The sequence below is a fragment of the Pleurodeles waltl genome, chromosome 1_1, assembly GCF_031143425.1.
Source record: "Pleurodeles waltl isolate 20211129_DDA chromosome 1_1, aPleWal1.hap1.20221129, whole genome shotgun sequence".
In the NCBI taxonomy this organism is placed as follows: Eukaryota; Metazoa; Chordata; class Amphibia; order Caudata; family Salamandridae; genus Pleurodeles; species Pleurodeles waltl.
In genome coordinates this window covers 816,461,624-816,486,326 of record NC_090436.1, presented here as the reverse complement: position 1 = coordinate 816,486,326, position 24,703 = coordinate 816,461,624, and positions in this window count along the sequence as shown.

Here is a 24,703-nt window from a genome sequence, read left to right as displayed (position 1 = left end):
GACCTGCCCAGTGAGTGCTCACAGTTTATTGACCTGATGGTTTGGTTAGATAACTGTTTGGCAGAAAGAAGAGGTGAGAAATCATGAGGTGAAACTTGAATAATAGTGGTTAAGCCAGAAAGGAAAGAACCAACCACTTCTAATCACAACTTCTCAGAACACATGCAAATTGGAGGAGTGAGAGGACCCTTGTCCAAGGAAGAGAAGGAGCGTAGAAGGAAGGTGAACCTTTGTCTGTATTGCGCAAACCTGGGCATTTTGCTCAAGAATGGACAAATAAATCCACTACTTCCTAGAAAGCAGTGGGTGCAGCAACTATGTCAGTTTCAGGAACTTCCGAGCAGGCAGAAAACTACCAGGCTCGGTAAAACCTGGGACCATCTAATAGAGCAACCCTATGAGTAAGATCTCACATTTCCTAGTTAATACCATGACTTAAGTACCTCCTTGCCTTACCCTAATAGTTATTTGATTTTGTCTTCCCAAGTATGAAAGGTCCTTTCGATATTACTTGACACAGGAGCCACTGGGAATTTCTTGGATATAGATCTTCTTAAGACCTAGGGGATCACTATGATTAAGAAAGACACTAAACATTGATAAAAACATAAGGGATATTGATGCTGATTGTCTTGGAGGTTTCTTCTATGGTTTATTTCCTCATTGAACTTGGCTAAAAACAATTGGAGCCAGTAAGAGCTGTCGATGGTTCGTAATCATCCTATGGGGTTATCGACCATCAGACTAGTCCTTTAAGCAGTATCTATGCCAATAAACATTTTGAGAAGATCCAATTTGATCTCATTGATACTCCAGTTTTTGGTGCCATTTTAGGTATCCCATGGCTCCAAGTACAGAACCCAAAAATAGGTTGGGTAGCTAGGACGGTCACTTTGGACTTGAAGCACTGCTGCCATTTCTGCTATAAGGAACCACCTCAACTGATGGCACCCTTGCACTGAGCATCCACTCTTGCTGCTTCTGTCCCTGACTCACAGGCCTTACCTGGTCCTTTCCGGGACTTTCATGATGTCTTCAGGGACCAACAGGCCACCCAATTGCCACCACACCAATCTTGCGATTGTCATATTGACTTGGTCCCTTGATCTATGCTACCATGCAGCAGAGTATATGCTCTATCTGAGCCAGAAATTCAATACCTTCATACTTATCTTGATGAGTTTTTATCCACCACTCTACATCACCAGTATCTTCGCCTTTGTTTCTTTTACCTAAGAAGGATGGTGATTTGCGCGCCTGTGTAGATTACCGTGCAATTACAAGGTAACACTAAAAAACCGCTACTCCCTTCCTCTAATACTGGTTCTTCTTTATCAAGTGCGTAACTCCACCACCTATACCAAACTTGACTTGAGGGGGGGTCTATCATTTGATCTGTGTTTTAGAGGGTGGTGAATGGAAGACAGGATTCTGGACCACGTTTGGGATCCTTGAATATACAGTGATGCCCCTTGGCCTGTGTAATGCCCCTGCTGCCTTCCTCATTTTTGTATAAATGAGGTGTTACAAGAGTTCCTGGACATCTGTGTAATAGTTTACATAGATGACATTTTGATCTATTCATCTAACCCAGAGGAATATACATGACATGTACGGGCAATTCTTTCGAAATTATGCGAACACCACTTATTTGCCAAATTAGAGAAGTGTGTGTTTCATGCAAGAACAATAGAGTTTTTTAGATATGTCATATCTCCTGATGGGATTGCTATGGACAAAAACAAGATACAGGCCATTCTGAACTGGGAAGCTCCATAATCAAGTAAGGAAATTCAGCGGTTTCTTGGCTTTGCCAATTTTTACAAGTGCCTAATCCCACAATTTTCCACGGTAGTGTTACCAATCACATGCTTACTGAAGAAAGGTGTTCCTTTTCTTTGGCATTCTCAAGCTGAGAAACCCTTTCAGTCACTAAAAATGACCTTTCCTGAAGGCCCCATTCTCCATCACCCTGATCCATCCCATGCATTTTTTGTAGGAGCTGATGCATCCCAGGTAGCGGTGGGTAGTGTTCTTTCCCAACGAGATGGTGAGTCTGGGCATTTTCATCCGGAGACATACTTCTCTAAGAAGCTGCTACCAGCTGTACAAAATTACACTGTGGCAGAGTGAGAGCTCCTAATGATCAAGCTAGCTTTTCAAGAATGGCGTCATCACCTCTTGGGAACCAGACATACTGTTATCATTTACACCGATCACCACAACCTCCAATTTTTTCAAGCCACAAAGGCCTTAACTCCAGGACAGCACACTGGTTACTGTTTTTTAACAAATTTGATTTTGTTATCAAATATAGACGAAGGAGTGCCCAACAAAAAGCAGACACATTTCAAGATGGGGGTTCTCTTCAACTGACCAAAACAGAGAACATGCTAAACCTATCATTTCTCCTGATGAAAGTATAGCGCAATGTTCTTCCCATGGGTTTCTTACTCAAATACGTGCTGCAAAAAGTCTTACCCTCTGGGAATCACTGATTTTGAGGGATTACCTTACCACTTACACCAACTTTTTATTCCCACCTAGGAACTATGGGATACTGTATTAGATTGGGGACATGATTCTGTTCTAGCTGGCCATCTCGGGGAGAAAAGGACCTTAGACTTGTGCCAACTACATTTTTCGTGACCTACCTTGCTACAAGATGTCAAAGATACCTTCTTGTATTCCAAGAAAAGGGGGAGTAATGATCCTTCGATATTTGTACACGGAACATATAACAAATTTGATATGTTCCACATACAAATGTTGTATGTTCCGCGTACTAATTTTGGAGGGCTGTTACTCCCCCTTTTCTTGGAATGCAAGAAGAAATTTACTTAGGATGCATTTAATACTATATGGGAAATGATCTGCTGAATATGGTGGACAGAAGTGGAGTCGAATTGTTTGCCCTGAAGAAATCCTTTGTTAAGGATGAAATGCGTTGGCTGTTGCTGCTATGAATGTGTGCTTTATTAAGAAGAAAGATTGAAGCGAAGATTTGAATAACACTACACTAAAGAACTGAACATTCAAATGTTGTTGGTTGTGGTGCACTACCAGTGTTCTAATTTCAGTTCCCCCCTTTTTTTTAAAGATTACACCTTGGCAGCAGGTGTTGGTGCAAGTGCACACAGAGAAGTAGAATAAACAAACAAAAAATCATTTTTCTCAAAATATACTCAGATAAGGGACCTTATGGGTCAGATACATTGCACTGTAGCCTGCTGCTGTGTGGTTTGAGAATATCATGTTTTCACTGTATCAAATGGCATGTCACATTTTTTACGTGACATATGTAGTGTCACTTACAAGGGACACAATGAATGATAGACGTACCTTCTTATTTTCCCTCACATTGTTACCCTGGAATGAGAAGGGTCAGACAACCTCCTGTGTAGCGTCCAGTAGTAGATTTGCAGACCATGGAAGATAGACATGTCATTCAGATCTTCTGCCTGAATATGGAGACAATCAAGGATCTCTATTGTCAGTTGGAGCCAGATCTGATGCTTGCCATTCATCATCCAGACAGCATACCACCCATTGTGCAAGTCATATCAGTGCTGCGCTTCCTGGCCACAGGCCCCTTCCAAAATACAGTGAAACAAACTGAAGGGATGTCCCAGCCTAAGTTCAGTCTGGCCCTGAAGGCTGTACTGTCTGCATTGTTGAAACAGCTGGACAGGTACATCCAATTTCCATAACATGAGGATTTTGGCCACGTGAACGCAGAGTTCTATAGTTTGGCACACATCCCACATGTACTGGGAGCCACTGATGGTATTCATGTAGCCTTGATTCCCCCACATGGCAATGAACAGGTCTATCGGGACAGGAAGAACTTCTACTCCTTAAATATCCAAGTAGTCTGTTTGGCAGACCTCTACATTTCCCAAGTATGTGCACAGTACCCAGGTCCAGTCCATGATGCCTTCATCATGCAGAACAGTGTTATCCCACAGCTGATGACACAACAGTCCAGAGAGGGCCTGGCTAGTTGGTACATTACACATGTCATGTGTGTTTATATCCTATGTCTGCTGCCAAGTGTGATGATGCCCTGAACTCATGTTTGCACACATCACGATTCCTTACAGGGGACTCAGCCTCCATAAACTGTCCCTGGTTATTGACACCAGTGAGGAACCCAACCAGGTCAGGTGAAGTCCACTTCAACTAGACCAATGGAAGGACATGGCGTGTTTTACTGAGCGGCTTTTGGGCTCCGAGAAGGCAAGATTACGCAGCATCGATAAGTCTGGTAGAGCCATCCTGTACTCACCAACTAAAGTTTGTCACATCATTGTGGCATGCTGCATGCCCACAACCTTGCCCTGAGTCGACATATCCCATACATCCCAGATGAGGGGAAGCTAGCAGTTGCACCAGGGTGAGAATGCAGAAATGCCAAGTGAGGATGACAGTGATAAGGATGAAGGTGGGGTACGGGGGCAGATCTCATCATTTGCCTGAGTGTAATGGTCTGTAATTTCACTAACTCCGTGGGGTAGTGCAGGGGTCAGGATTGTTTGAGAAGGATCTCTGTGTGACCATCAGACAGGTCATTTGATGCTTTGCAGTTAGCAGCTCAGGTTTTCAGTCAAGTACAGACTTGGAGTTGTGACTCTCGTGGGAATCTCCTTTGTTTAGGGCAGTCAAAATGCACAATCTGAGAGACTACAATATTTGCTACAGATTTGTCTAGGTTATGGAAGCCATGCCTAAACTCCTTGTTTACCACTTTTTCCTTCCAGGTCTCTTCAAAATGCCATCCTCATGTGGACATTTCTGAGTTGTGTCAATGACAGGTGGCTTTAGCTAGTCTGACATGTGAAGTGGACATGGATTGATACAGGTACTATGCTATATATTTTTGGACTCTGTGAGTCCCATGCCCAGGCTGCCGGGGCAGTGGAATGGCAGAGATCTGTTTTACACAATGGACCTGTTTGCGATGATAAGTGCATCCAATGGAGTCACATGTGTGATCATGTGTCTTTGACAAGTCATCCTGTGCAATCCATTCCTTCAACCTTCACATTGTGTTGACAATGATCCTGTTTGACATGAATGTAGCAGTCATTGTGTTTCCTTAGTGCAGGCCACTGTGCATGTGTGTCAACACTGACATATGTGACTAGCATGCCTATAAATGCCTGACCATTGTAAGTGGAAGGTTCTCTGACTAGGGTCTGCTGTACTGTCCTCTGTCTTTATTATGGGGTACGTTGATTTAGTATGCATGGTATATGTATGTGATAAGGGTTTAGCTGATGACAATTTCCACCAATCTTGTGAGCCTATTCAGAGGGACACAGTCTGACATGTCCCTTACTTCAGTGGTCTGTGGGATGTTACCTACTGACACCTAGGCAGGAGCAATAAACGTTTAGATATACTTGACTATGACATTCCAGACATTTGGCCAGCCTATGTGGTGCACAGTGTAATAAATAGAGATTGCTGATTGTCCACTTGTGTCATTGTGTTCATATTGATCCCCAGCATGACACTACCTGTGAGATGTCCCTCCTTACATTTCCTTCTCATGGACCAATAATGAACATGAAATATATTTCAGATTAAACTACTCACATAGATGAAAAATGACTATCATACTTAAATAGTGTATTAGTTGTGTTTATTTACATGTGCACAGGAGAATAGGATGAATGTGAGCAAAGAAATATTGTTCAAACAGTGAAGGGATCAGCCATGGTGGATGTTATTATTAGGGTAACTGCCACAACATTTTAAGTCTCAAGTCCAGTGTCCTACTATGCTGGTAAATTGGAAAGTGGTTGTAGAAAAGTCAACAGGGTGCACCTGAGGCACAAAAAAGGGAATCTATCAGTTGGGGGTTACTTCCTGGCAGTGGTTGTTGTCTTGCCATCAGAATCCCCTGCTTGTTTGGGTTTGTTTCCACACTTGGTGGAGAGGGAGCGGGGGTACTTCAGTTAGAGAAAGGGGTGTCTGAGGCATGTCCTTCCCCTGGCAGAGCTTCCATTCCACTGGAAGCCACAGATGTTGAGGGGCTGGTGTAACTTGTCCAGTGTAAGGGATCTAGTGTTGTGGATTCTCCCTGCTCAGGGTGGTGTTGATATCTCTCAGCACCCCTTTTATGGCAGCCAGCTGGGCATTTTGGGCCTCCCACTGTTGCATGACTTCCTGGTGGTTGTCCCTCTGCAGCTGCTTGATCTCCACCATTATGGCAAGTACCTGGCCCATCACGCCTTGGGATTGTTGGTAGGCTTCCAAGCCTTGGGAGATGGTGTCCTGGCCAGAAGTATCCCTAGCAGCCTCATGATGCTGGCCCACAACTTCCCTCCCACGCACCCTACCCCCACGTGCCTGCACCCTTGGCACAGTTTGTCCACTGCCACTGGTGTCGGGTCCATCATTGTCAGGGATTTCGAGTCGTGACTCTCGTACCTATACTGGTGGAGGGCATGATGGTTGTAACTGTCCTTGGGACACAGGTTTGAGGGTGACTGGTTGACTGGGGTGTAGATGCAACAGGGCTGGGAGGAGTCATTGTGAGCAGGGTGAGGCTGAAAGCTGTCGTCTGACCAGGTTGCCCAGATGGGCCAGAGCCTTCCTCAATGTCCACACATCTTGGAGTGCTCTCCTACTGAGGGCTTCCTCCGGGGGGAAGTGGCTGTCTCAGGAGTGCTTTTCATGGTCCCAGTGGCAGGTAGGCCTGTTGAAGATGGGATACAGACAGTCACAGGTTGTTATATGACATGTAGCACCAAATATGACAGGTAGATATGCTTTAGGCCATGTACAGATTGGCTTTGCTTGATCCCCTTATATGACAGTGACACTTCCTTTCAATTATGAAAACTTGACATTTGGGGTACAGACAATTATTTTTTAGTCACCTTACTATAGGATCTCAGAGTATCTTGGCACTTGGATGTTTGTTCATTGACTCATATCTTAGTGGCAGTGTAGCATTATGTGTTTAATGGTACGTCCCAGTTAGCAATACTTCATTGCTGAGTTAACAGGCAGCTGCACAATGTCATGTGGACACTGACCTCACCATCAGATTTGGAGTAACCATTCTATCTGGTCATATGTGATGGGGTGCACCGAGTACAGCACACTGCATTTATGTGAGATCCCCCCAGGTGAGTGGAGTCCGATAGGTAATGGGAGGTAGGAGGGACAGAGTAGCAGGGAACACAGTTGTAGATGTGTGTGTGGGGGGTATGTCAGTGGCAGCTGTCCATGCCATTCCTGTCAATAGCTGTCACGATTCTTCCACTTCGATTATACACAAACTAACAACCATGATTTAATTCTAGTGCACACCAATGGGAATATTCATTTCAAAATGATAAAAATTAATATTAACTGTATTACAAACTCATTTTAACATAATCGTGTTCCTAAACTATTGATCATTACAATATTAATCATATCCTTTCCCAGTTCGACTACGACAATCGGTTGCATTTGCCAAGTCTTTTTAAACTTTGCAGTAATCCTCATGTCCTTCCTCAGTTTCCGTAGTCGCTTCCACAGCCCTCTCCAAGGCTATAAAAGCATCCCCGTCCCTCACACATGTGCAGGTTATTCTTGGCAGAGACCGAGATCTGGTGTTGTGTCTGGTCGTGCTCCTCTTTGTACCAAAAGCCAATGGAGAGTTGCATGCATGTATTGATTACAGAGCACTGAATGCCATTACAATAAAAAATAGATATCCATTGCCACTGATTCCCGTTCTTCTGGACCAGGTGAGAACAGCCACTATATACACCAAATTACATCTAAGAGGTGCTTATCACTTGGTTCGTGTTAGAGCTGGAGACGCGTGGAAGACGGCGTTTCAAACTCTATATGGTTTACTCGAATATTGTGGAATGCCACTCGGTTTATGTAATGCACCAGAGGCATTCCAATTCATTTTAAACAATGTTCCCAAGGAGTATCTAGATCGCTTTGTTATCGTTTATATCAACAATATACTGATTCTTTCAAATTCAGAGAAAGAACATTATGAACACGTTAAAACCATTTTAGCTACACTGCGAAAACATGGGATTTTTTTTAAATTGCCAAAATGTGAATTTTATGTAACTCAAGTGGAATTCCAAGCCTTTATAATTTCCCCTCAAGAAATACTTATGGCTGAGCGGAAACTGCAAGCTATTATTGATTGGCCTGAACCAAGATCAGTGAAAGATATTCAACGATTTTTAGGGTTTGCTAATTTTTACCGACGTTTTATCAGCCATCATTTTAAGAAGCCAATTCTGCCGTCTTAGAATTAAAGAAATCATTCATGACCACTCCAGTTCTTAGACATCCTGATGTTACTCAACCTTTATTGTAGAGGCAGGCACCTCTGACACAGCCATAGGAGCCATATTATCTCAGGAAGATCCCAAGTCTGTCCTCTTACATCCTGTGGCTTCCTTATCAAAAAAAGTCTTACCTGCTGAACAACATATACAGTGGCTGAAAAGGAGTTGTTAGACATTCATCTAGTGTTCAAAGAGTGGCATCATTACTTATTAGGAGCTAAATTTCCCATCACAGTGTATACCAACCACTGTAATTAAAAAAAATTTGATGTGCCCGAGCACTAACAACCAGACAACTAAGTAACTTTTCAAACTCGTTGTGCAAATAACAAGGCTGACTCTTTTTTAAGATATGACAAACAAATGAAGGCAAAGAGCAGATGAAACCACCACCAATGATTTCCAAAGAACAAATTGTTGAAGCCACGATATCTGAACAATTTCTACACAAGGTCAGAAAACACATGCCCTTATGAAAGATCATAGCTTGGAAACAAAGAGATATTACACGTTCCATGTTAGCCAAACGTACTTTTCAAGGAAACTTATTTTATGTTCCCACCAAACAATTATGGAAACAAGTGTTTTAGTGGTGTCACAACCACCCAATGGCTGGCCATCCTGAAAAGATGAACACCTTGGAACTAGTACAACAGAATTTCTGGTGGCCTAGTTGGAAAGAAGATGTAGCTATATATATATAAAAGATTGTGAAATATGTGCAAGAGCTAAGTCAGATCATTCCAAAAAGAAAGGTCTCTTATACCCCTGGCCTATACCAACACTCCTTTGGAAAGACATTTCCATGGATTTTGTCACTGACTTGCCAAAGGATCAAGGGAATAACACTATCCTAGTAACAGTAGACCGTCTATCCAAAATGGCTCATTTCATAGCCTGTAAAGAAATCCCTACCGCAGCAACTTTGGTGACTCTCTTATTCCAAAACATAATGAGATTACATGGTCTACCTAGAACCATTACATCTGATAGGAATTCCCAATTTACATCAGGATTATGGAGAGCATGGTGTGATTGTTTGCATATTAGGAATAATCTTTCCACTAGTTTCCACCCAGAAACGGACAGCCAGATATATATACAGTCAGGGCTGCCAGAAGGTATGCCTCTTGAGGGTACTGCTCCTGAGAACCAATCAAACAAACCTTGATAATAGCTGTCCTATGGCAATGGACTATACTATTGTAATGCTAAGTGAGTACAGTTCTATAGGTGATGGAGGTAGAAGGGACAGTTTAGAAGATGACACAGTTGTAGCTGTGTGTTAGTGTTATTGTACTAGCAGATGTCCATAGCATTGCTGTCATTCCCACTGACTGTACAGATGTGGAGCATTCAGGTGAGTATTCTCCATTGTTCAGTTTACATGCAAAGCTAGTTTCAATATGGTACACTGTTTCTGGTTTTCTTAATGATAGAACAGTGCCTGCTGAGAGTTGTAGTGCTGTCAGCCCCTGTACTACCCATGCCATACACAGATACTGTGCTACCATGAGTTAACTTCACATGTGAGATGCCAGACATGGGTATTCGGACAGCTGGACACAGGGGTGGTGAGTGGGTTGACTGTTAAGGTGGCAAAAAGTGATCAGTGAGCATGCATGACAAAACATTTTGGTGGCTATACTAGTGTAGTGACTTACCCGACTCAACTTCCCCAGTTATTCCTGTCAAGCCCTTGGGATGCAGAATTGCTAAGACTTTCTCCTCCCATGATTTGAACTGTGGGGGTAGAGGTGGGGGACCACCACCGGTCTTCAGTACCGCCAGTTGGTGCCTGGCTGACATGGAACGCACCATCCTGAGGTCATTCCACCTCTTCCTTATATTCTCCCTTGTGCGAGGGTAGCTGCCTATGGAATTCACCCTGTTGACTATTCTTTGCCACATTTCCATTTTCCTTGCAATTGTGGTCTGGCTGACCAGGGCTCCTAATAAGTGGGGCTCTACTCTGATAATTTCATCCACCATGACTCTTAACTTGTCGTCTGTGAAACGGGGATGTTTTTGTGGTGACATAGTGGTGGTGGACAATATTGTAAAAGGATGATAGGATGTAGGCTCTGTGTGGTGAGGGGGTGACTATTAGTAAATGATATGTAGAGGTGCTATTTTGTGTGGTGGGATAGTTGCTATGTGAAAGTTGGAGGGGGACCTAATCTATGGTACTGTCTCTGATTTTGGGGTCTGGCTTCTACGTGTGGCGTTGTATATGCAAAGGACTGTGGTGTGTGAAGGAGTGTATTTTATAGTGTAGTTTGTAGGTGTGTTGGGTGTGTGGATGCGTGTCACCTGTGTGTATTTTTAATCTATCCAATGTGGTGTTGTGTATTAGTGAAGTGGCCACCGACTGCCGCGGTTGGTGCTGCCATTGGATGACCACCATGGAAGAATCACCATTGTGATTTGTGACTGGCTAGCGGTGCTGGTGGTGGTAGGACCGCCTATTTTTCACCCTCCAGAGTCCTGGCAGTGTTTGTTTTTAGGGTCGAGCTCTGTCCCTGGTGTAATCTCACTGTTGGCTTTTAACCACACCCATGTCATGCCCATCAGTTTGGTTGGTTTGTGGGCTTGCCTTTTAAAATTTGATTGATTTAATTAGTGAAAGGCATGCATACGTCATGCCTTTTCCGGTGTTTAGCCCGCCCAGCAGCACACCGACCAACTACTGAAAACATACAAGGCTCCATGTTTTTCGCATGGTTTCTGTACTACTTTTTCTCTTTATTTCATAAGCAGTGCGATCTTGCTGGACAGTAGTCAAGTGCTTTGCATGACATTGACCCTGTTACATGGATAATTGCTCTATTGATGGTTACATGGATAATTGCGCTTTTGCCGATATGTTTCACTCCGAGTGAACTTTTGTTGCCTTTTGTTTGTCTGCTTTGTATTTATGACAGCTGTCGGATCGCTTATGTGAAACTGTTTTACTTTTCATTTTCAGTTTATATGGCAAGAAAAGTCTGGTTAGGAGTTTACAAAGCTAGTCGCTTTAACGCGAGCAAACACAGGACCCATTGCATTGCAAATGCTTGTTTAGCTGAGTTTTGGCAGTCCTAGCTGTGTAAATCGTAACACAGCGGTTACCAAAAGACGGCCAAGATGGCAATCATGTAACACGGCTTGTCAGGTTGGGCCCTCAAGTCTTGAAGCAATTATCACTCTCTGAGGTAGTGGTCGGCCCAGTGCTTCCACATGCAGCAGACCTCAGAACACACAATGGAGGACTCTACTTTAAATACTATATTGACAGAACTGACGACAATTACAGTTTCTTTGGATTCTGTGGTACAAGTGATATTGGATACAGCTAGTGATTTAAAGAGCATGCACGCTGACTTGAATGCCTTTGATTCATGTGTGGCATGTACAGGGCGATAGGCTAGAAGCTAGATTGGATAGGGTGCTGGATTGGGCTCAGAACTTTGGAATATGCAGCACAGACTTATGGATCAGAAGATCATAGCTGCAGGACAATATTCACATGTGAGGGATTCCTTAGAAAGAAGAGGGGGAGAACATGAAGATATTTCTGTATGTTCGGCTACCCACCCTGTTGCAGGTCCTTTTTACCTGGCATTGGAATTTATAAGGGTGCATAGTCTGAGAACATGTCAGAAGCCCATGTCTGAGATTTCCAGCCTGTCATAGTAGCCATGTTTTTCAAGGTCAGGTTTGCTTAGTGCTTCAGCACCTTAGACAGCATAGTCCCAATCATAATAAGGGGCGGAGAATCTTTGTGATGACAGATTATTCGCTGGAGACTAGCCTTATTAGAAAGAGATTCCTGGTGTTGTGTCCTACTTTAAAACTTAGAGACATACTGAACGGCATGCTAGAATCATCAGTTATGGTAATCATAATAAACAACATCACCAATGAATATACAGACCCGGCGGCACTGGAGCGTTTCTTGGAAACAGCTCCTAGCTTTGGTTTGGAAACAACAGAACTGACACCATGTACTCTACCCCAGGGGGAGAATCCTCAGATGGACAGACAATCAGACTCATCGAAGGGGGTCAGGGACGCCTACCTCTCCACCTTCCCGCAAATCAACACTGCATGCAACGTATGTCTCAAGACATTAGGCATCTCCCATGTCCTCTCCCCCAATGAAGGACCATGACTGCTTCAGGCAATGGAGTTCCTATACCAGCGTAGTGTCTGATCTATATTTGATGTTATTGGAAAACATCCATTCCTCTCCTGTCAGAGGTTGCGTACAGGGTTGGTGGTCAAGGAAATTGATGGAATATCCCAACTAGGACTGGGCTGAAATCCTCGAGACCCATGATAGGCTCCTAATGGAAGCCAGGCTTAGCTTTTTCAAACTTTTGAATGTTTGGCATTAGTCCCCTCACAAACTAGAATAGGTAAGTTTGATTTGTATAGTGACTTGCTGGAGGTGAAGCACCAAGATGGAGACATAGGGGGTTATTCTAACTTTGGAGGAGGTGTTAATCTGTCCCAAAAGTGACGGAAAAGTGACGGATTTACCACCAGCCGTATTACGAGTCCATTATATCCTATGGAACTCGTAATACGGCTGGTGGTATATCCGTCACTTTACCGTCACTTTTGGGACGGATTAACACTCCTCCAAAGTTAGAATAACCCCCATAGTCCTTCTGGAGTACTCATATGCCCCTCTCCACATGTACTGGACGCAGGTGATCAAACAATCAACAGTATTAGCAATCAGCAGCTATAGCACTCTGTGTCTTTGAGTTTCCTTCACAACGCTTTGAACATCTTAGGCCGCAATAGCCATGTCAAGAGCTGGACAGTGGCATAACATTGGCCCTCGCAGACCCTGGGGTGAGTGGGGGGGCCTTGTCACCCTGGCCTAAAGCTCCTGACTGAGTGTGGAGGGGGGCACCCCTCCATGGTATTTGCCGGGGGGGGTCCCTTCAATTTTCGTTACTCCACTGGAGCTAGATCGACACGGCGATAGCTGATGCTACAATATTGATTCTGTGAAAGTGGAAACAAAGGGCTCCTCCTACCCATACCAACTGGGTGCATGACATGTCCTTTACAGCTTCACATGAACAAATTATATACCTACTGTCAGACTAGAAAGAGGTGTTTGACCAGATATGAGTGCCCTTCCTCAGGAAGCTCTTGTCAAATAGTAGTACCGCCTAATAGCCTTGGAGTTCTATGCAGCACTATGGTTTCAGCTGCACCTTCAATTCTTTCCCCCTGGGTGGGATCCCTTAGTTCCCTGTGGACATACTCTTTGTTGGCTATTTGACCGGTAATTCATTCATATTGGCTTCAGCACAGACTACCTGTAGGTTTTACTTCTACTGGAAATGTTTTTACAGTCAAGCTTTTCTACAGGACATCTCTGGGTATACTGTCTTAAACCCGCTGTACATAGGACACTATGGTTCATCCTTGAGAGGTTATTTTGGGCCAGATGTATCAAGAATCCATTTTGCGATTCTCAAATAGCGATTTTTAAGAAATTGCTATTTGAGAGTCCCAAAATGGTATGTATCATATTTGCGAATCGGTAATAGCGATTTCTTAAAAATCGCAAATGCTATTACCGAATCACAAATAGCGATTCTGACCCCATTCGCACCTATGGGCCTGTAGGTCCATATTTGCAAACTTTTTGCATTTCCCAAATTGCGAATTCCTAACTGGAATTCGCAATTTTGGAATTGCAAACCCCAGGGTGCTGGGGTTCTAAGGCCCCCTCTGCTGCACCCCCAAAATGTATTTTAGAACATGTAAGGCGCACACATGCCAAAGGGTCATGTGTGCGTTACATGTCAATTTTAAAAATGCATTTTTAATGCATTTTTAAAATTTACACATGGTTACGATTCCTTAATGCCCAATTCGCATTAAGGAAAAGCTTGATACATGTGCTTAAGAAATCGCAAATAAGAAGCCCTTATTTGCGATTTCTTATTTAGAGAACCGCAATTTACGATTCTCTAAACAGGGTCGCAGTTTTAAGGAATCGCTATTTTAGCGATTCCTTAAAATTGCATAGCGAATGCCTTTCATACATACTGAAAGGCATTTTTGCATTTGCAAACGGCCATTCGCACCGTTTGCAAATGCAAAAAGCTTTGATACATCTGGCCCCAAGTTGCTTCTTTTTCCCTCTTTTGTTTTCTGTTTTTCCCTTGCAGGCTTTCTTTGCATACAGAGAAGCAAACGTAATTCTTCACTATGTGTTTGCAGTCAAACTATTTGAAGTGTTTTACTCTGCACAGGAAACCGCATTGTGTAATGTAAAACATACAATAAAAGATTGTTAATGAAAAAAAGATTACTTATTGATGCTGACCAGCAAACTTTAACCATGCTTGTCTCCTCTGGATGACAAAGCAAGGCAGTGAAAGCTTGGACATGGTAGGCAGCAGGCAGAGCGACAGAGTTCTGTAGTGTCCACTTTCCTCGCCAATGATTTTGTTTTGCTAAGCTAGGAGAAGATACAGATTACTGTTCACTACTTTAAACAACAGAACCAATGTGTACGAATGGTGAGACGCCCATTGTTCATTTAGCTGATAAGATGAAGACCACCACTGGGATTTCTCTTCACATTTTATTGAAAGAGATCTCAGCAAGAATTCTGCTCTCAAAATTTGAAACCACATTTTCAGAAATGTATGTAACTTTAGTAAATCATTGTCAGTTGGCAATTCTCCCACACAGCCAGAGCTCACCCCCATCAAGACATAAAGAAATCACCTAGTTTCCGATGGCAGAACCACTGTTGGCTTCACAATAGAAAACCTTTAAGTAGTGGTCCATCCAACATAAGAAAACCCCTATGTCAGTTTGTTTTTTAGTTTGGGGGCTGTTTCTGAGAAAGAAAATCTTTGCAGTACAGACCACCATAACACAACGAATCGTGCAGCATTGATTTTTCAGAGAAAGTGGTGAGCCAACTAAATGCCAGAAGAAGCTAGGGTAACATCAGTTAAAAAGAGATCAATGTATAGAAAGAGATACACGTGAATATTATGCAAAAGCTCAACATTAGGTGAACTGTAGACACATAGGCCCTGATTATGACCTTGGCGGACGGCAGAGGCCGTCCGCCAAGGTACCGCCGCCAAATGACCGCACCGCGGTCAGAAGACCGCGGCGACCATTCAGAGATTTCCTCTGGGCCGGCGGGCGCTCTCCAAAAGAGCGCCCGCCGGCCCAGAGGAAATGCCCCTGCAACGAGGACGCCGGCTCAGAATTGAGCCGGCGTAGTTGCAGGGGTGCGACGGGTGCAGTTGCACCCGTCGCGTATTTCAGTGTCTGCTTTGCAGACACTGAAATACTTTGCGGGGCCCTCTTACGGGGGCCCCTGCAGTGCCCATGCCATGGGCATGGGCACTGCAGGGGCCCCCAGGGGCCCCGCGGCACCCCCTACCGCCATCCTGTTCCTGGCGGGAGACCCGCCAGGAACAGGATGGCGGTAGGGGGTGTCAGAATCCCCATGGCTGCGGAGCGCGCTCCGCAGCCATGGAGGATTCTGTAGGGCAGTGGTAAACCGGCGGGAGACCGCCGGTTTACCCTTTCTGACCGCGGCTGAACCGCCGCGGTCAGAATGCCCTCGGGAGCACCGCCAGCCTGTTGGCGGTGCTCCCGTGGTCGGTCAGAATGACCCCCATAATGAATTCACAAGAAATAAATACTATGGTGATTCAAGAGCTCATTCCAAAGATTCTGATGTACACACATAATCCAAAACTAAAAGAGCGTCCGGGAACAGGATCTAGGGAAACGTCTTACCAGCCGTTATTAGTAAAATATGTGTACAACAAACAAAGATAATACTTCAAGCAATCTTTTGGAATTTATTTTGTTAAACAGATTTGTCTTTCTATTATATACATTGCCCTATGGTAAACATTATTGCAGCCAGTTCTGTTCCAAGTCCTGGGTGTGGGAGACTCACTCCTTTTCTAGAACATCTACCTAAGTCGTGGGCAAAATTATTAAAGTATTTAATAATTGTGTTTCATTAGGTTTTAAATAGTATTAACATGATGCGTGATCCAGTCCCATAAAATGGGTTATTGCATGACATCAAGGATCTGTGTGACAAAAACAATAATTCTGTTTTGTACGTCGGTCTGTAGTATATAGAAAAATAATGATATGTACAGTAGTTAACATCTGGATAGTCTGGCACTCTAGATTCTGGGTCGCATAGTATGAATTAACCTTTACAAAATATGCAATTCAGTGGGTTGATTTACTTCCACATAATCACATTTTGTTAACAAATACTCTTCCCAAAGGAACACAAACTGGAGGAAGTCACTCACCAACACAATCTATATTGTTTTATTGTATGTGTGAAAATTAGATTGATGATTCAATGGGGGGTGACCCCTGTTCACGCAAAGGCCACAATTTCTGTTAAAGTGAACCATAAAAGTCACTAAACTAACTTATGCTTAGCCCTTGATTGCTTAACACCACAACAGTCAGGCTTAAATTAGAAGCAATGTGTAAAGTATTTATGCGGCACACAAATATTTATAAAGTAAAAAAAAAAAAATCCCACACCAAATTATTAACATAGACTAAATGTTAATAAATAATTTGACACTAAATTTACAAAAATACAATTAGTAGAACTGGAGTTAAGACGCTTTAAAATGTAAGGTAAAAACAAGCCCTAAAAGACCAAAGTGCCAACCATGGACATCAAAGGAGACCAGGTCAAAGTCGAAAAATATGGCAGACCTTGGTGGTACACTGGTCGGATACTAACAGTGGATTGAGCCTGGTCGGTGCCTACCTTCGGACTTTGAAGAAGTTCTGAAGAAAATGTTCTGAGTAGGTAAAGTTCAGCAGGTCAATGGCTGCAAACAATGTCAGAGGAGGGAGAGTCATCGTTGGGGAGCCACTAGATGAAGTTGTGGTGAAAATGTTTTCATTGGGACATAGTCACTTTATTGGAAGTCGAAAATCTCAAGGGGGATGAGGCTGAAGCCAACAAGAGTTCAACGAGGCCAGATACCCCTTGGCGAAGGACTGCTGAACCAGATTTGCAAGTCAGGCTGACTGGCGATGCAACTTGGGTGAATAGAAGAGCAGGTTGGTCCTGGTCTCCTTTTGTTTTTAGCCAAAAAAATTCCAAGTCCCAAGTTTTAGATTTTGGCTAACTGGGCACCTTTAGCACCACCACCAAAGGTCCAGAACTAGAGAGGCGTCACTTGGGGGGTAAGGACTTATTTAGGCTGGGTCCAGGTGCACGTTCCAGATTTTTGGAGCCTTTTCTCTCACTAAGTCTCTCAATAGGAGGCAAGCCAACTAACCCTTGGAGTCACTCTAGTAGTTCAGGGTTCAGCGGTAGAACAGAGAACAGGGCTCAAATGGTAGGGAAGCCCTCTGAAGGTTCAAGGAAGACTTCAGGCAGCAGAGCAGTCCTTTCAGGTGCAGTTAGGCAGTCCTCTGAAGTACACAGCAGGCACAGCAGCAGGCAGTGATCTGGGATTCCTTCCACAGGTCCAAAACGAGAATTGAAGAGTGAGTCTAATGGTCCTATTTTTATACCTGTTACCTACTTTGAAGCAGAAGACATTTCTAGAAAATATCCTTTGAAGTGCTCAAAGTTTCCTGGCTCCCCTGCCCTAGTGTCAATCTGGCTACATAAACAATGCAGTGTTTGTGTGAAGACAGAGCATAGCCTATACAGTTGCAAGTTGGGCTATGCCCAGCTCCACCCCCCACCCTGGCAGCTGATGGCCTATCCAGGCACACCTAGGTTCTCTATTATGTAGCTGTCTGAGAGTAATAAAAAAGTCTGACTGATAACTACACCCAGTCATAAGACCCAGAAAGATTGTAACTTAAAATAGAACCTTACCATCAAAGAGGATTTTTTATTACAGCCTCTCAGACACCAAACATGAAATGCTTGCTTGTTCCTAATCAAGTTAGCACTTATTAAATGTAATAAGGCAACTGAATGTTATCATATGGAGAGGTAGGCCTCACAGGAGTGAGAAACAAGTTTAGAAGTTTTTGTTAACAGGATGTGTGAAACTTAAAAGTATGTGTTCAACCTTTTAATTAAAATGTACCCTGCCCATGGACTACCTGGGGCCTACCGTAGGGGTGACATATGCAATAAAAGGTAAGTTTAAGGCTTGGCAACAGGATTATATTGCCAAATCGAATTGGTAGTTTAAAACTGCATTCAAGCTTGATTGGCAAGCCTGGAACATGTTTTAGGGCGCTACTAAAGTGGGTTGCACAATATGTGCTGCAAGCTTATTAGTAACATTTAACTTACATGCTCTGGGTATATGGTATACCACTCTACAAGGGACTTTAAATGCCAGTCAGGTGTAAGTAAATTTTAATGTGTTTTAGGGGGGGAGCACAAGCAGTTTAGCACTGGTAGCAGTCCAAAGGCCAACAAAAATTAATTCTGCAAAATTAGGACAGAGCACAAGCACTTTAGCCCTGGTTAGCAGCGGCGAAGCACACAGAGTCCTACAGCCAACAAAAACAAATGTCAGCAAATAGTGGAAGGCAAAGCCAAAAAGGTTTGGGGAAGACTTAACTGAGGCTGACAGGTCCAACAGTATGTGTAGGCAATAATGATGAAGGTTTAAACTGCAATGTAAAGGTCTGTTGCGCCAGGCCTTCTCTGCAGGGTCACCCAAAACCTTCTGCTTTTACCCTCCCTCTTTTATCATGTAGAATTCAATTTTTATTGGCCTTAGGACCCTGTGACCTTTATCACTCCTATCCACTGCTAAAGTGCTTTCCCCATAAAACATAAAGAATTGGCTTATACACAATTGGCAAATTTAATTTACTTGTAAGTCCCTAGTGAAGTGGCACAACCTGTGTAAATTAAATGCTACTAGTGGGCCTCCAGCACTGATTGTGAAACCCACTTAAGTAGCCCTTTAAGAATGTCTCAGGCCTACCATTGCAGCCTGTAGGTGCAGCTTCAAACTGCCATTTCAACATGACAAAATCAACATTTTGCCAAGTCACACCTAGGGAAGGCCCTGGACAGCCCAGAGAGAAGGGTGCAATGCATTTAAAATGTTTGACATATACTTTTACGGGGAAAAACCCCTAAATTCATTTTTCACTACTGCAAGGCCTACCTCTTCTATAGTATAATATTGGGGTTAATTTATTACATTTTAAAACATTAACTTCTAAATGGAAACAGGTGATTTGTTCATGTTTGGTGTCTTTGAAATTGTATGGAAAAACCTCTCCTGTGGTGAGGTCAGATTTTAAAGTACAATTTTGAAAAAAATGGCACTTTTAGAAAGTTGGCGTTTTCCTGTCTTAGCCATTTACCACCTCTAGCCTGTCCCTGGATCACATGACTGGGTCTGGCTGTTTGTTGAGCTTTGTGTATTCCCTCTAGACATCTACCCACAATAGAGAGCTTAGGTCTACCTGACTGGGCCATCACTGGTAGAGGTGGGCACAGCCCTATTTACATTTAAATAGGCTATGGTCTGCCTCCACGCAAAGGGCTGCATAACTGTAGTTAATCTGGAGTCAAGGCAGGGAAGGCAAGAAGGCTGTGGACTTTAAAGGGAAACTTCTAGAATCTTCTCCCACACCAGCTCTTCAGTACACTTCTGGACTTGTGGAACCTCTGCCAGGAAGAAGAACTTCTGTGCTGTGAAAGGAGTGTCACTCTGCTGGACTACTGCTCTGAAGGACTGCTGACCTGCTGCCTCATACCCTCTTTCCTGGTTGAGAAGGACTGGACCTGCATCTGTTGAACCAAAGACCCCAAACTGATACCAGGAGCAAGCTGACTGGCCTCCTGACTAGAGCCTCAGAGACAGAAGACTCCAACAACCTCGAACGCAGCACCTGGACTCTGCAATCTGTGAGTCCTACTCTGCCAGGTAGTGCTACCCGAGTCCTGGACCCACTGTTTTCTCACAGCAGTGGCACACAACAGATATTAGACTGGGCAGGCTCAACCTTGAAAATACAAGGGAGCTCTTTGGTGGTACCTTGTATTTTGGAGGGATGGTTCTAAATGTAAAAATTGCTTCAGGCTGCCCCTAACTAGTGTAGTATTCTTTTATTTCTCAGGGCCCCTAAACAAGATAAAAAACATGCTGTTGATGCTTTATTTGGATCTTCTATTATGTATTTTGCATCAGCTCAGCTCAGGACTCTTGCGTTTTACCCTGGTAGGCTTCAGGCTAAGGTGCTGCTTTCAGAGCAGGATGGCCTGCCATGACCCAAAAATGCCCCTCTTATCACATTCTGTTTGCCTTTTGGCCAGGGTTCACTTTAGATCACAGTGTGGCCCATTAGGGCTCATATTTGAATGCATTTGAGTTTGCAAAAGTATTATACAACTGGGAAAATGCTAATTTAGGGCCCGATTTAGAGTTTGGTTACTCCATCACAAACGAGGCAGATTTCCCGTCCACTTTATTAGAAGTGCAGTGCATTCTACAGCACTTGCAATAATGTGGGCGGGATATCTCTCACCTTTGTGAAAGAGTACCGCGTCAGCCAGACTCTCAGTCAGGCCTCTAATTTGCTGGTTAAACGATGAACCTTTCGAAATCTCATACACCTTGCAATTGTATTGTATTCAGCTGCTAGCGCTGTATGAATGAAATTATAATAAAACACATTAATCCTTTCTGTGAATAAAACTCTCTTCTTTGTTAATAAGGTTACAAGGCTGACAACCCGCCAAAGTGCATAGATTGTACACTACAGTAGCTCATTTGCGTGAGAATAAAAATATACTGCAAGTCACTTATGTAGAGCATTCTACAGTTTCCCCACCACTGTCGGCAAAGGACGCACATTACAGTGGCCATTTGAACGTCACGAGGCTTTATAACCAAAGAGCTGTAATGTTCTCGAGCTTTCTTTGGAAAACCTTGCTGATAATTTACATGCTATCGCTGAAACATTGACTCTGAAATACACATACAATACATCTGCTCCTTTGACTTTTTAACCAGCGAGTGCTAGTTTATAGCCGAGCTTAAGGATAAAAGAAATAGAAATGAAAGTAAGGGAAAAAGGCTTCCTTCCAGTAAGTGCATTCAGATGTTGTCCCCTGGAGTGGACCGCATTGCTCCACTTTATTGTTATGCTTCACAATTGTTCCCTGGCATACTTTGTTTTAACCTAGCAATGCAAAATGTAATGTTTGCAAGAGAAAAGATGAAGTTTGTTGGCAAAAGGGGACAATGAATGTTTGCTTTAAAGGGTTTGCAGGAGAGGACATTTTCTTCAGCATGGAACTAAATCCCAGAATTACAAAGATTATTGGGCATCATGCAGTACCTATGAAACACCAACATTCCAGCTCTAATGTAGACGTTTTTCAGTTTCCAAGATCTTAACCATTTTTTAAAAAAGAAAAAAGTTCAACTCATTGCAGCCAAGGAACCAAGCACTGGCATTGTCACCCGTTGTAGCCAGTGCTTAATGGGCCTATACTGTCAGGTCCTGACTACCTGCGCTTCTTTATTTTGAGAGGAACGTACCTGTACTTCTCAGTAGAGGTGCAATACTTTACCAAAACATCTCTAAAAAACGTGTTTTCTGCTGTAAGGTACCTGCGCTTCAGTTCTCCATTTCATGCACTGGTTGTGGTTTATGAAAAACAAGACTTGGCAAAGTCAATAGGTCTTGCATATCCGATCTATTGGCTTTGCCAATGGTTTTTAGCACTACTATACAGCAATCCCTGATGCTGTGCAGTGTGGCTAAGGAAGAATAAAGTAAAAGCAGACGACGAAGGTCCATTTTTAAAACGTACCGAAGTTGGATTGGTAAATCAAACGAAACAAAATGTGCGAAAGAGTTATTTTTTAAAGCTGGTGGGAGAAGCAACACGAGGGGGGCTAAAGCTATAAGGGGGGCAGGAGAGGAGGGAGCAACATGAAGTGCGAGGTACTCTGCAAGGTAGGGGAAAGCAAAACAGAGGGAATGAGAGTGGAGAAGAAACATGGAGGGTGCAGGTGGGGGCAGAGAAAAGCAAAAAGGTGAGAATGAGAGATGTGTGGGGGGGGAGGCAAGAGGATAGCGAGAACAACATGGACCTAGGGGGCAGAAGCACACGCACAAGAACGTAACATGAAGGGGAGAAGCACACAAGGGTGAGAGCATCCTAGAGGGAGGAGGGGAGAAGGCCACTGGGGAGTGAGCACCACAGAGCGTGCAGTGGGGGATGTAAAAGAAGCACACTAGCTAGACAGCTGGAAAACACATGCAGTCTTGAGGAGTTCCCTAAAATTGGCCAGAGGAAGAACCCAAGTAAATTGGCAGTGCTCTAAGGGAGGGACAGAGACAGTATGGGCAAGGCAAATCATTAAACAAGAGGTTAACAAATGTGAGTGACAGTAAAGCCAATCAATGGTAAAGAATGAGCAGGCTGCAGATTCCTATTTGTTCTTGCTAACTCCACAATATGGCTTTCGCAACCACACAGTTGTGATTTCTGGTAGACTTGAATTATTGAGAAGATGAGCTCAATCATGGTCAGTACATAGAAGAGTTAGCATATGGGTAGCAGAAGTAGATACATCTTTGAAACACATAAGGAATAGTGTACTATTACTGTACATGTTGGACCAGTTCTTTGTGTGTAAAAGCATACATTGCAACTACCTGACCAACTGCTGTTCAACAACATGGTCAGTTCCGCTGTTGAACATGTTGTACCCGTGTTGCATGTAATTAAATCTTGGTTAAAAACAATTTGGCTGCATAAATGTCAAAACAGTGCAGGAGTAGAGAGTGGGGTCAAAGATGTGTATGGCGTTGGCCAGATGATGTGAACATAGGTGAAAAATAAAGACACAGCTTATCATGCCAGGTGACTTTTTTCTCCCCTTTAGAACATAATAGACTCATGTGCTGTCCTCTGCTGTCTATTTGTAAGCAATGCATCTCTAGTCCTGTCCTTCAGTCCGTGGTGGTTCTCCCTAGATGCTGCTGTGGCATCAGTTACTTGCCTGATGGTACAAGAGTGGCATTATTGCGGCTGTTGTTCAGGCAGGGTTAGTCCGTGGCTGTTGAAGAAAAGTGGACTTCCATTAATAGCCAGTAATGAAGAAGCATTCCCATTTCCTTCAGTGGACTCCATTGACCTCAACATATGCCCTTATGCAGGAACATAAAACTCAGTTTCAGTACCAAAGTTGCTCGCTCACTGGTAGCTTATCTCCCTGTACCCTTTTGTATTTCTACTGTTCTCTGGAGTTCAATTTGTGAAAGTCTGACATCAGCTACGACTTCAGGGGCCATTAATTGTAAATTATGTGTAGATATGGTAAGTAATTGCAGTTGGAAAAGAAGTGCAGAGGTGAATTAGTGTGTGAATCTGTGTGCACATTACAGAGCTTATGTTGAGATGCCAATAGCCACATTTTTGCACTTCAGTCCCTTATCACTGCATGCTATAATTATGAACATTGGAGAGGCTTTGTGTAGGTTGGTTGTGTATGTAGGTCCTGGCTCAACTTGTTTTGTACGGCAGTTTCTGTATCCTTTACTTTTCTTTTGTGTAGACTCGACAGCATCATAGCTGACTGTGTAATGCCAGGACCCTAGCTTTTGAAGCATTTGATGAAGCATAGTCAGGTGTCATATACTAACCTATGCTGAGGCTAGTATTTACTTTGTAGATATTGTGGGCAAAGGGTGGTCTGTGTTGGGTGGTGGCATGTGCAGTGACCAATAGCCCTAATGATGAAGAGAAGCCAGAGATATAGAAGTTTCTTTTGTACCCAGTCATACAAATACCTAGGAGTTCACCTTGAACCCCGATTGAAACCGAAGAGCCACTTGCTCTCGATCAAGGCAAAGGTTCACCCACTAATATATAGTTTGAGCTTCTTAAGAAGAAGTTGGACTGCCCAAATCTTGTTAATCTTTTACAAGTCATGTCAGACCAGCTGCTTCCAGATATTTCCTACGGGACAGAAGTTCTGCAGGGCCGGGAGATCGTGATTTTAAATGCCAGCCAAGCAAAAGTATCCAAGACTATTTTTAACATGGCCCAGGTCAGACTGGAGATGGAACAAAAAATCAGGCCTTTTAGTAAAAGGGAGCCTTTCTCAAAGCATCCTGGAGACTACGGTCCACCATATCCCATGCCTGCTGGCAAGAAGTGCGGGTGCTACAAACAATGACAGAAAACAAACTTGGGGCAGCTACTTAAACCAAGTCATCCAAAGTTTGGGTATGGAAGAAGTATGTAAGCGAGACATGGGCAAGTCAGCATTTAATAGAGTGGGTAACAGCTCTGTTCACGTATTATCACTCATCACGGACAAAGCCTTGTTAGCCAAAAGACGCCTGGGCAGTTTTGGGGTATTTTTTAGGATATGTAGCCAAAC